Genomic DNA, 11,059 nt, shown 5'->3' on the forward strand with positions numbered 1-11,059 from the left:
TGGTCTGCATGATATACAGACAGCTTCAACCTTCATGGACATATCCAGGGTATTCCAGGGTCTCTGACACTAAGTTTATGTACTCTAGAAAGATACTCATAAATCACTGCAGAGGGGAGCCAGAAAGTGAAAGAAGAGTAGAGACAGGACCTTGATTTCCAAGGCCACAGACTAAACAAGTACTTCCCTAAATACTGTGTATGTATGTGTGTCTCCCTCGATGCCAACTTTACCTATGCAGCCCTCAGGCACAATCACAACTCTGCTTCATTGTTGGACTGGGGGTCAAGGGAGAAAGAAATGAGGGATTCACCTGCTCCAGATGAATGAGGAAGGAGGTCAGATTCAGGCATGATTTCACCAAGTCACCAGCAGGTTAGGGGCAAAATCCAAATGCATGCTTCTCCTCCGCCTGAGGTGGGCACTGTCTACCAGCACGGTATTTCCCTAAGGCAATCCATTCACCCATCACTCTGTCCTCTTCAAAACCAAGGAGTAACAATGTTAGAAAGATTCTGGGTTACCCTGACATTTTTTGGCACACAGTCCCATCTTAATTGGGCTCTATTACCGCATTTTATCAGCCATTTGATTATTACCCAATTACATAATGTGATCATTTTAACATTTGTCTATGCAGAACACAGTCAAAGCAATGAATAAGAAATGTGAAAATACTCAACATCCACTTCACACAATCACAAGTTTTTATGTGCTTAAAAAAAGTGTCAGAAGAGAAGGCTTAGCTGGGTCAGTGATCACCTGACAAAACATTATGAGCCCAGGCTCCTCCTACTTCCCTGTTCTGCCCACATCCTTCTCTGACCTTTACTGGCAGTCCCCTGCCTCTCAGAACCTCCTTCTTCTACATTTCCCCTCAGAGGTGCCCTGGGCAGCAGTCAGAGATGGATGTACTTTAGCCTTCTGAATACATTTCTTTATGGCTGTTAATGCTTTTTTTTTTTTTTAACATTTATTTTTCATTTGAGAGAGAGAGAGAGAGCACACGTGCACGTGCACACAGGAGAGGGGCAGAGGGAGAAGGAGAGAGAGAATCTTAAGCAGGCTCCACGCCCCTACAGAGAAATTTCTTAAAGCATGGACAGGACTTGAAGGATGTTGAGAAAACTGAACACAGTACATTTTTTAAAATAGAGGCACTATGGAGGTGCCTGGGTGGCTGAGTTGGTTAAGCATCCGACTCTTGATTTTGGCTAAAGTCATGATCTCTCGGTTTGTGAGTTTGAGCCCTGTGTTGGGCTCTGCACTGACAGCATGGAGCTGCTTGGGATTCTCTCTCTCTCCCTCTGCCTCTTCCCTGCTAGCACTCTCTCTTTCTCTCTCAAGGTAAATAGATAAACATTTAAAAAAAATAGGGGCACTATGGGAAAAATGGCTTTCAAGACTGTAAAACTGAGAGGAAAGATACCAAGTCTCCTGCAAGACTGTAACTTCCCACCTGCATTGGTCCAGAGCATTGCAATGCACAAGTCTCCTGCTTATCTCAACCTACATAACCCGCCATGGGTTGTGGAGGCATATTCAGGTTCATGTCTCATAATCCAACTTATGCCCCCTCAAAAAACATACACAGGCACCCCAAAGAGATTATTACATATGCTTTGTAACACAAACCAGACTAACACCTACATTAATGCATCCCAAAGGCAGCCAAGGTGACTTGGAAGTTTTCCTGTTATTAAGTCACAAAGGATTGCAGGGGGATCACAGGCAGTGATGGCTCCAATGGGGCCAGCCTCAAAACAAGGGAGATCCAGATATCAACCTATTTACCTATCTCATATTCTCTCTCTCTCTCTCTCTCTCTCTCTCTCTCTCTGTGTGTGTGTGTGTGTGTGTGTGTGTGTGTGTGTGTGTGTGTGTGTGTGTTTAGGTAGACACGCTGATCCACCCTGTTAGGAGAAGGATGAGTCAGGTGTCCATGGTTAAATTTTAAACCTCTGACAAATCCACACACTCCCTGCCTTGCCTCCTCACCTCAGAGTAGCCATGCTAAGGACTCTCAACATCATCAGGAGGATTGATCAAATACCACAGATAATAAGTCAGAGCAAGACCAGAACATCTACGCCTTTTTTCTTGCTGTCCCTGGGCTCCAGCTCCACTCCCACTGGCCCACACCACTAAAAGTCCTTTTTTGGGGACATTCACTTTCGAATGTCCTCTCTCTGTGAAGAGAGCTTTCTTACTACTCTTACTTTCTAATCTTATACTCTAATAAACTTTTGCCTGCTGCTCAAGAAAAAAAAAAGTCCCCTTTTATTTTAGATCCGTGGTTCTCCAACTGTGGTGAGTCACAGACCTCTGAGGTTCTGATGAAGGCCAGAGACCCTCTCCCTGGGGAAAGACCCCATATGTGTGTGCATGTGTTTTTGTACATGGCCAGGGTAGCCCCCTCCACTATGTGCTCAACTTCCAGATTTTACACCTTTTTGCCAAACCCACAGTAGGAAGCATTCACAGTGAAACAGTACCCGAACATACACCTCATGCACATAGCTACATTTTTACCAAAAAATGCCAACCCTTTCTATAAGAAATGTACTTGGATATTTTCTATTTTATTTAAAAAAAAATGTTTAATTTTTTTAATGTTTATTTATTTTTGAGAAAGAGACAGAGAGAGTGTGAGCAGGGGAGGGACAGAGAGAAAGGGAGATACAGAATCCAAAGCAGGTTCCAGGCTCTGAGCTGTCAGCACAGAGTCCGACATGAGGTTCGAACCCATGAACTCATGAACCATGAGCCGAAGTCGGATGCTTAACCCACTGAGCCACCCAGGCATCCTTCAAAAAAAAAATATGTTTAAATGCTGGTTACAATCTCAAACTGATTTCAGAACCACTGCTGTTTGAAAAACACTGTTCTGGACCCTGGCCCACCCGGTCTCCTCCTCAGATGCTCTTCCTTCCTCAGCAATTAGCACTGATGTGGTACAGCAGGTATGAGATTGCCTGGATTAACAGGAACCTTGGAAAATCAAGAAAATCTAGAAATACCTCAGCTCACTAGTTTCTGGAAAAATGTGGAACAGTGAGAGATTTTGAGCTCACAGATTACACCATGGAGGTGGCTCTTTCACTTCACCTAAACATAAAGTTGGAGCTGTACTTGCAAAAGGGAACAACAAAGCAGGTCACACTGGGCAAAGCCAGAGAGAACTACAAATTGCCATTGAAAGTAGTCCCTTGGGCTGTCCCCAGGCCAACTCCTTAAGCATTCTCAAGCCCCTACTAACTGTACTGCTTTCTATTTTTTTCTAACTGAGCAAGGAGTAGCATGGTAAGCAAACTCTATACATCAGAACATACTTCCAGAATGCCTCTGGAAAGGGAGTCATAAGGGCCGGTCTAGATCCACAGCAGCTGGTCCAGTGGACTCCCAACCTTGCTGGACCAGAGATAGAAGCTGGGGCTGGGGTATAACCATGGTGATTCCTTGCAGGGAGGATTCCATGCAGGGAGGATTCCATGCAGGGAGGATGTGGGCCACTCTCGGAGGAGCTGAAGAGGCTGCAGGCATGGGGCTAGGAAACAGTTGGGCCAGTAAACTGGGGCCCAGGCCGGGGGCGGGGAGGGAGACATGGAGAACAAAGGTGCCCACAGGTTCCTCAGTTTACGCTGTGGGCTGACCACCCAGCGCTCTTCTCCCTTCTTCCTATTCTGGGAGCAATCCTCTCTGGATTCAGGAAAAGCCAGTCCCAACTCCAGCTGATGAATGGGAGTGGCCTTGATTACACTAAGAGCAATTCTCAAACTGGAACTTGCATCACAATCACCTGGAGGGCCTGCTACAACAGAGTGCTGGGCCCCAGCCCAGAATTTCTAATTCAGTAGGTTGGAGTGGGGCCTGAGCCTCACACCTAATATCTTAAGGGATGCTGATTCCACTGGTCTGGGGCCCACCCATGGAGGAACACTCCTAAGCCAATTAGCACACAGCATCCTCGCAGCCTCCTAGTCCGCGTCCAAGGGAGGCTACGTGGTCCTCACTGCTCCCACACACCAGAGTGGCTGTGGCTAGAGACTGGCTTGTGTCAGGAGTGGGGAAACATGCAGTCCCACTGACCATAAGGACAACCTCATCATCATGAGGAGGCTCACTCTGGGTTGACACCAGCAGTGATGGCTGCAAAGAAGAGAAGAATCCAGGTCCTTGATGAAACTGCAGAACTGTTGATAGAGAACTCTGATTCTATGAGATAATAAATGACCTTACTGTTTACTTGTCAGCCCAAAGACCCCAAATGACACACCCCACAATCCAGGGAGACTCATGAACTGCTGGGCATCCCTGTTTCCTAAGAGGACCCTGTACTCCAGAAATATACACCTGCCTAGATGTATTTCCTTCACACTTCAGAATTTGTACACCTAGGTCATCCTCCTTAAAAATTCTAATTAGCAGGTTAGAGAAGGCACCATTTGAAATTCAAGCAACACAAAACAAAGGAAAGAGTTCCACATCCTGGAGTGAATGAATTTTATCAGACAGCAGCTGATACCAGCTGTACAAGGGCTATGGTGGAGGTGTGGGGAACAGGGAGGGAGGCGGGGGATTTCGGCCTCAGAATTCTACCTGGTAGGTACAACAGGAAGGGCACTGCATAAATGCCAGGAGAATTACTAGATGTCTGAAGTAAAGGTTCTGATGGTGTCCCAGGAAGGGAGCTGCAAGGAACTGAATGCTTTTCTCCTCCAGAGGTCCCCTCCCAGAAGACACCCCTCTGTCTTCCTGACCCCATACCAGAAAATGGACACATTTTTATCACCACAGACCCTCCCCCACTGGAGACTTCTGCTTCTGAGTACTTCACCAGGTGAGCCTCAAGAACAGATTGCACGTTGAAAGGGCTGCAAGGTCTCACCTGCCCCAGGTTAAGGGCTGTGAGCAAACGCTAGGGGCCAGCTGGGCTGAGTATGAGCAAGGTGTGTGCAGAGACCATATTGAAAAGACAAGCACACAGCACCCAGGGGCCCTGATCCCCCATTTCCCAGACAGCTTATGATGAAGGAGATGGTTAAACCTGCAGAGAAATGGCTGCTCTAATTCCAAGTTCCACACTGCCTGCACTTGCTACACACATGAACTCATCATAACGGTTCATGTTGCCGAATGCTTAGCCGGCAACAGGTGCCATTCCAAGCCCTTGATGTGCATTAACTCACTTTACCCCCCCCCCCAACAAGACTCTGGGGTTGCTACTATCATCAGCCCAGTTTTGCAGATGAGCAAACCAAGACACAGAAAGATTAAGCTATTTGCCCAAAGTCACAGAGCTGATTGGAAGCTCACAGGGACTTTGGCTCCAGAGTCTACAATAGTTCCAGAAATAAATGATTTTGAAAGATGTATATGTTCAAAGCTCCTTACTTACAAATCAAAATATTAGAAATAGAAATTACTGATATTGGAGGCTCCAAGTAATGAATTCCCGGTCCTACATTGATACAATAAAGTACAGCAATTATTTTCAAATCCTGTGCAGGAAGCTATATGCTTTAATGGAAATGGCATGAGATCCAGAGAGACCTGGGTTTGAGTCCCAGTTCAAGCTCTTACAACCATTTTTAGGTGGATACCTTAACCACACCTCACTAAGCTTTCTCAACACCACAGCTCAACTTCCCACAGGACTTGCAGGGAATGTATATAAATAAATACTCGGCCCAGAGCCTGGGATGTAGTGGGGGCTCAGAAAATGGTAGTTTCCTTGTCCTCTCGAATGAAAAATGGATCATCCTTAAAGGAGACTTCTAAGGCTGCCAAAAATAAAGTCTAAAGTTACAGTAACTTCCACAATTCATCAATATAAAGAAGAACCTAATGAGAAAAAAGTGGGCAAACGATATGCACAGGTAATTCATAGAAGCAAAAGTATAAGCTAGCACAAGAAGGTTTTCAATATTTTTGGTAATTTGAGAAATGTAAAGTAATAATGCCTTCTTTACCCATTAGATCGGCAAAAATTGACAAGATTTATACTCAGTATTGGCAGAGTTAAAAAGAAATAGTTTCACACCCTAATGGAAGGAGTACAACGTGAAAGCCTCCTGGAGGTGGGGGCAATTTGGCAAAGCTCTCCATTTAAAATTACTCTTTGACCCAGAAATCCTACTTCTAGGGAGCTAGAAGATGGAAATATTAGCGAGTATTAACAATGATTTGATTCACAGATTCTCCACTACTTTTAGAGCAGGACATTGGGAATAACCTAAGTGTCCACTGATAAAGGATAGTTCAATAAATTGTGATAAACCCATATTCTGGAATACAGACCAAAAAAAATATTTTAATGTCAGTACATATAGATCTCCAGGACACAGTGACATAGCATTAAATTTAAAATGCAAATCAGAGAAAATTTTGTGTAATATGTAAATGAGAGCAATACGTTCACTAAACAGGCCTAGAGGCAGCAACACCTCAGTAGCAATGAGCACGCCTAGGATCCAGATCTTGGTTTTTAAATACCATTCATAAATACATAAATACCATTTAAATACCAAGACTCTTTGGAGAAATGGCTAATTCCAAGGCTGGAAAGTATAAGCTGAGTCTTGAGGGTTTTGTACCAGAGAATAAAGAAGTCCTCAAAGAAGGATGAGGGTATGTCAAAAGGACATAAGGGGCTCCTACAAGCCAAGTCCAGGATAATTTAAGCAACAAGATGAATAATGAGCGTAAGAGACTATAATCTATTGCATAAAGCTGGAATTCATGAGTGCAGAGGTATAAATCAAAGGATAAACAAGGAAGAAATAAATGTTCTTCCTTGCAGTATAATTCCAACTGGTAAGTATAGAAACAAATACGGAATTAGAAAATTCACCATCTGGGGCACCTGGGTGGCTCACTGGTTACGCATCCAACCCTTGATTGCCGTTCATGGTTCATGAGATCAAGCCTCAAGTTGGGCTCCACGCTAATCAGCTCAGAACTTGGGATTCTCTCTCTCTCTCTCTCAAAATAAATAAATAAACATTAAAAAAAAGAAGAGGAGAGAAGACAAAGAAAAATCACCATCTGTCAGCCAGAATAACTGGTTCAGGTAAGAATCATCAATGGATTCGAAAACTAGTGAGTCAGAATATGAGGAGTAACAGTATAATCACAGAGTCTCAAGTTATCTTACTACCAGATACATATTAAATACAATGGGAAAATGGTAACTTTTCTGTAAGGGAACTTGGCAGACACCACGTTAACCAAGTGATCAAAGTTAACCTGACCAGTGAATGGGACTAATCAACAGCATATGCCTCCTTCTGATAGGACACACTGAGATCACTGCAGGGTCACCCCTGTGCTATTCCTGCCAAAAGTGCATAATCCGAATCTAATCACAAGGAAACTGCAGGCAAACCCAAATTGGGAGACTTTATCCACAAAATAGGCAGCAGTCTTCAAAAATGTCAATGTCATGGACTACAAAGAAAGATTCAGTAACTGTTCCGGATGAAAGCAAACTAAAGAGAGAGCACAATTTGACATAATGTATAATCTTGGATTTTTTTTTTTTCTCTAAAGGATATTATTGGAGCTATTGGCAAGATCTGAAAAAGACCTATATATTAAATAATAGCATTGTATCAATGTTTAATTTCCTAATGTTTAATAACTGTGCTGTTGTTATGTAAGAGAATGTCCTTGTTTTTAAGATATACATAATAAAGTATTTAGAGGTAAAAGAGTATCAGGTCTGCAGGTTACCATTAAACAGTTCAGAAAAAAGGAATCACACACTAACAAACATGAGAGAAGAATAAGGCGAATGTAGTAAATGTCAACATTTGGAGAATGTGGGTAAAGTTTATCTGGGAATTCTTTGGATTATTCTTGCAACTCCTCAGTAAATCTGAAATAATACTTTTTAAACAATTTAAAGAGAGCAAGGGGCGCATATGTATAGAAATACAGGTAAACTCCTGGGAATTAGATGCATGATGGCATTTTCCTTAAAAGCACAGACAAAATAAAGGAGGCCTGCTTTGGTGTTAATATTGGTCTCCCCAGAATATGCTCTCCTCACAGAGCTTTTGTTCCAGGACACTAGAAAAATATGTTTTGAAGGATCTCTCAAGACCAGCTCATTAATCTACAAAAGAAGCAACCACATAATCAAGCCTTCTTCCCTGCAGATTTGTGCTATTTTCTCCTCCGTGAAAGTCAAAGCATCCTGATACCATGAGTAGCTGATAATACTATGAGGACTTTCGTGGAATACGTAATCAATAAAGGAGTTTTTCATAAGAAGCTAAGACCAACCTTGGTCCAAAGTCGCCACATCCCTCTGTCTTACTGGATTCTTGAGATGCTGTGAGGTCGGGGTCAGGGGTCAGCTGGTCCCATGTGCCTTTCCGTTCCAATCCTCAGCTGCATTTACAGGTTTGCAGGCTGAGCAGGATGTTCCCAGGTAGGCCGCTGGCTAAAGGGACTTGCAGGGTCAGTAGTTCTGACCTCTGACCTCTTCCCCACCTCTGTGGTGCTTTACAGTTTACAAAAAGCTCTTGTGTATATTATTTTATTCCTCCTTTCCTGAAAGCAACTTTTTTTAAAAAATCCTAATATTCAGTTTAACAGCAATACAAGAAAATATCCAGTTTTCCAAACAATGGAATAAAATGTAATGTCTACCCTTGACTTCAGAGTCTAAAGCAGATAAACACTGAGATGTCATAAGCTTAATGAAAAACAGAAGTAGAGCAGCCACTAGAATCAGCAGAGCCAAATCTACTGCTGAGCCCAGGAGAAATAAATACAGCCTTCCCTTCCCTCTGCATCTGTCGGGCGTCCTTTCATTTAAGCCCTATCTTCAGGGCACATCCTCCCAGTAACTGTGGCTTGTTGTTACAGAGGTGTGTTTACAAGACACCACAGGGAATGAGGCCTTGTGGATCTCTGTTCACATGCAATAACCACCCCTGGGACAGCATCACTGTCTTCTGACAGCAGCCCTCCAACAGATCACACTGGCCTTCCCACGTGGGCACCATCATTCATTTTCTTCAGAGAAACCAACGGATTCCATCTTCCAGGAGTAAACATTCTAGCAAAAATCCCCAAAGCAAAGGACCTAGATCCAAAAACAAAATTCCTCTTAAAGAAAGCCTGTCTTCAACCAATGAGAAATTCAGTTTACTTCTAGGACAACCTACAGCTATTCTATGTGCATTTACCAATGCCAACAGTATCTCCATTCCAAAACAAATGGCAAAGCAGGTTCTGTTCTCACCTTTTAGAGGTGAGAAAATTGAGAACCAGAGTTAGCAAGTGAAAGATCCAGGATTCACACCCAAGTCAGCCTGTTCAGGCCCCAATCCCACTGGCTTGCCCACAGTCCACACAATCCACTGTGAACCAAGATGAATCAGGCAGAATTTCATCGCAACATTCAAAGGGCCACCTCACCCCCAAATCCCTTGGTTTAGATGTGCTATGGGCATTCTACTCTTAAGCAGCCTCCCAACAAAAACACATTCAGTGGCAAAGCAAAAGACAAGAAAATGGGCTTTACAACTGCCTATACTTCTTTCTTAGGCAGAGAAATATTTTCATGATCTGTTACTATGGATGAACTCGGGGCAGGAGGAACACAACATTATGTAATGTCAGAGGGCAGGCGACAAGACCGAGGGAAAGCAAACCCATCCCCGCTCCCTTCGCCCACAAAGACATAAATTTACTTTTGACATTTTGAGTGTCTCAATCTTCTATGGCCTACATGTTCATGACTGGCTTTTCAAGAGACGGTCACAGATCTCTGCAAATTTCTCAGGCCTCAATTAACTGACTAGCACTGCCAGAAAAAATTAACATACAAAAAGCAAAGATGCCAGAAATATCGGGGGACTATGGGCAGGCAGAAAAGGGAAGAGTTGAGAGGACGGGGAGACCAGATGTCCTACATTGAGATGCATGCTTATTTTTACCCGGTTCTGTTTACACCCAATGCACAGAAAGGCCTTCAGCGTCTGAAGTCACTAGATCTAAGCAAGAGCCAAGACATGGCCTCGGAGTCGCCGCGTCCTGCATCCCGGCTCCCCATCTCCCGCTCCAGCCCCGCACTCCCCTCAGCAGGAGACTGCCCGGGTCTCCCAGTTAGGGGTCGGCCAGGCTTGGATTGTTCTCCAAAGACGCAACCGCCGGTGAACCACAAGGCTGTAGGATCTCCATGACAACCGCGGGCGCCCTCCCAGTCCAGCACCCCGGTATCAGGATGCGCGCCGCGCCCCGCCCCGCCGGGTGCATCATTGCGCCCGGCAGCTCACCGCAGCCGCGTCGCCCCCAGCCCAGCCTGGCCCACCTACCTGGCGCGCCCCGGCCCGCGGCGCCCGTGCCCTGCAGCCCCGACGTCCTCAGTCCCGCCAGGCCGCGCGCCCAAGCCCTGCAGCAGCAGCGCCGCTGCTTGGTCGCCAAGTCGCGGGCCGCGGCCCGGCTCTACGTGCCGGTTCTCCTGCCCAGGTCGGCCGCGAACCCGCCGCCCCAGACGCAGCCCGAACTCCGCTGCCGCCGCCGCCGCCACTGCTGCTGCTCCGGAGGTTGCGCGTAGCCCCGCCCCGGCCCCGCCCCCTCGCCGCGCATGCGCGCTCCGCGAGCCCCGGCCGGGCCGCCCCACCCACCGGGTCCGCCTGGCAGGCGGTGGAGCAAGGAGTCCTGGCGTCCGAGCGCCTCGCGCTGGGTTGAACTCCTAGGTTCCCGCAAGACCCCACTCTCAACTGGGACTGAATCGCCTGCAAGGAGTTCTTGAACTTCTGGACTTAATCGGATGATGGCATTTTCGCCCTCGCATAGACTGAGCCTTGTGAGGCCCTGACACATCAGAAGGCCGGGGGAAATGTTCTGGCCCTTTGCCCCCGTGGTGAGCGCGCTTCGCGTGGTGCAAGTGCAGGCAATCCCTAGGAGACATTTAGGAAATGGAACATTCAACCCAGCAAAAATTAAAATCATACTTTGAAAATAAAGATAAGCAAAAAGAAGAGAGAAACTACTAACATCCTTGCAGACCTGTTCTGGCATAACTGTATGAATATTCATT

General features: G+C 45.6%; 1 protein-coding gene across 8 annotated transcripts in view; it reads right to left on the bottom strand.

The window, feature by feature from the left end:
- Positions 1-10,543, bottom strand: part of INPP4A (inositol polyphosphate-4-phosphatase type I A) — a 155,790-nt gene extending 145,247 nt beyond the window's left edge. For all 8 annotated transcript variants that reach the window (XR_006215660.1, XM_042981217.1, XM_042981218.1 and 5 more), the window contains exon 1: positions 10,332-10,543. The gene's annotated coding sequence lies outside the window, so the exon portion shown is untranslated. The remainder of the gene's footprint in view (positions 1-10,331) is intronic.
- Positions 10,544-11,059: the final 516 nt, after the last annotated feature.

The sequence above is a fragment of the Panthera tigris genome, chromosome A3, assembly GCF_018350195.1.
Source record: "Panthera tigris isolate Pti1 chromosome A3, P.tigris_Pti1_mat1.1, whole genome shotgun sequence".
NCBI lineage: Eukaryota > Metazoa > Chordata > Mammalia > Carnivora > Felidae > Panthera > Panthera tigris.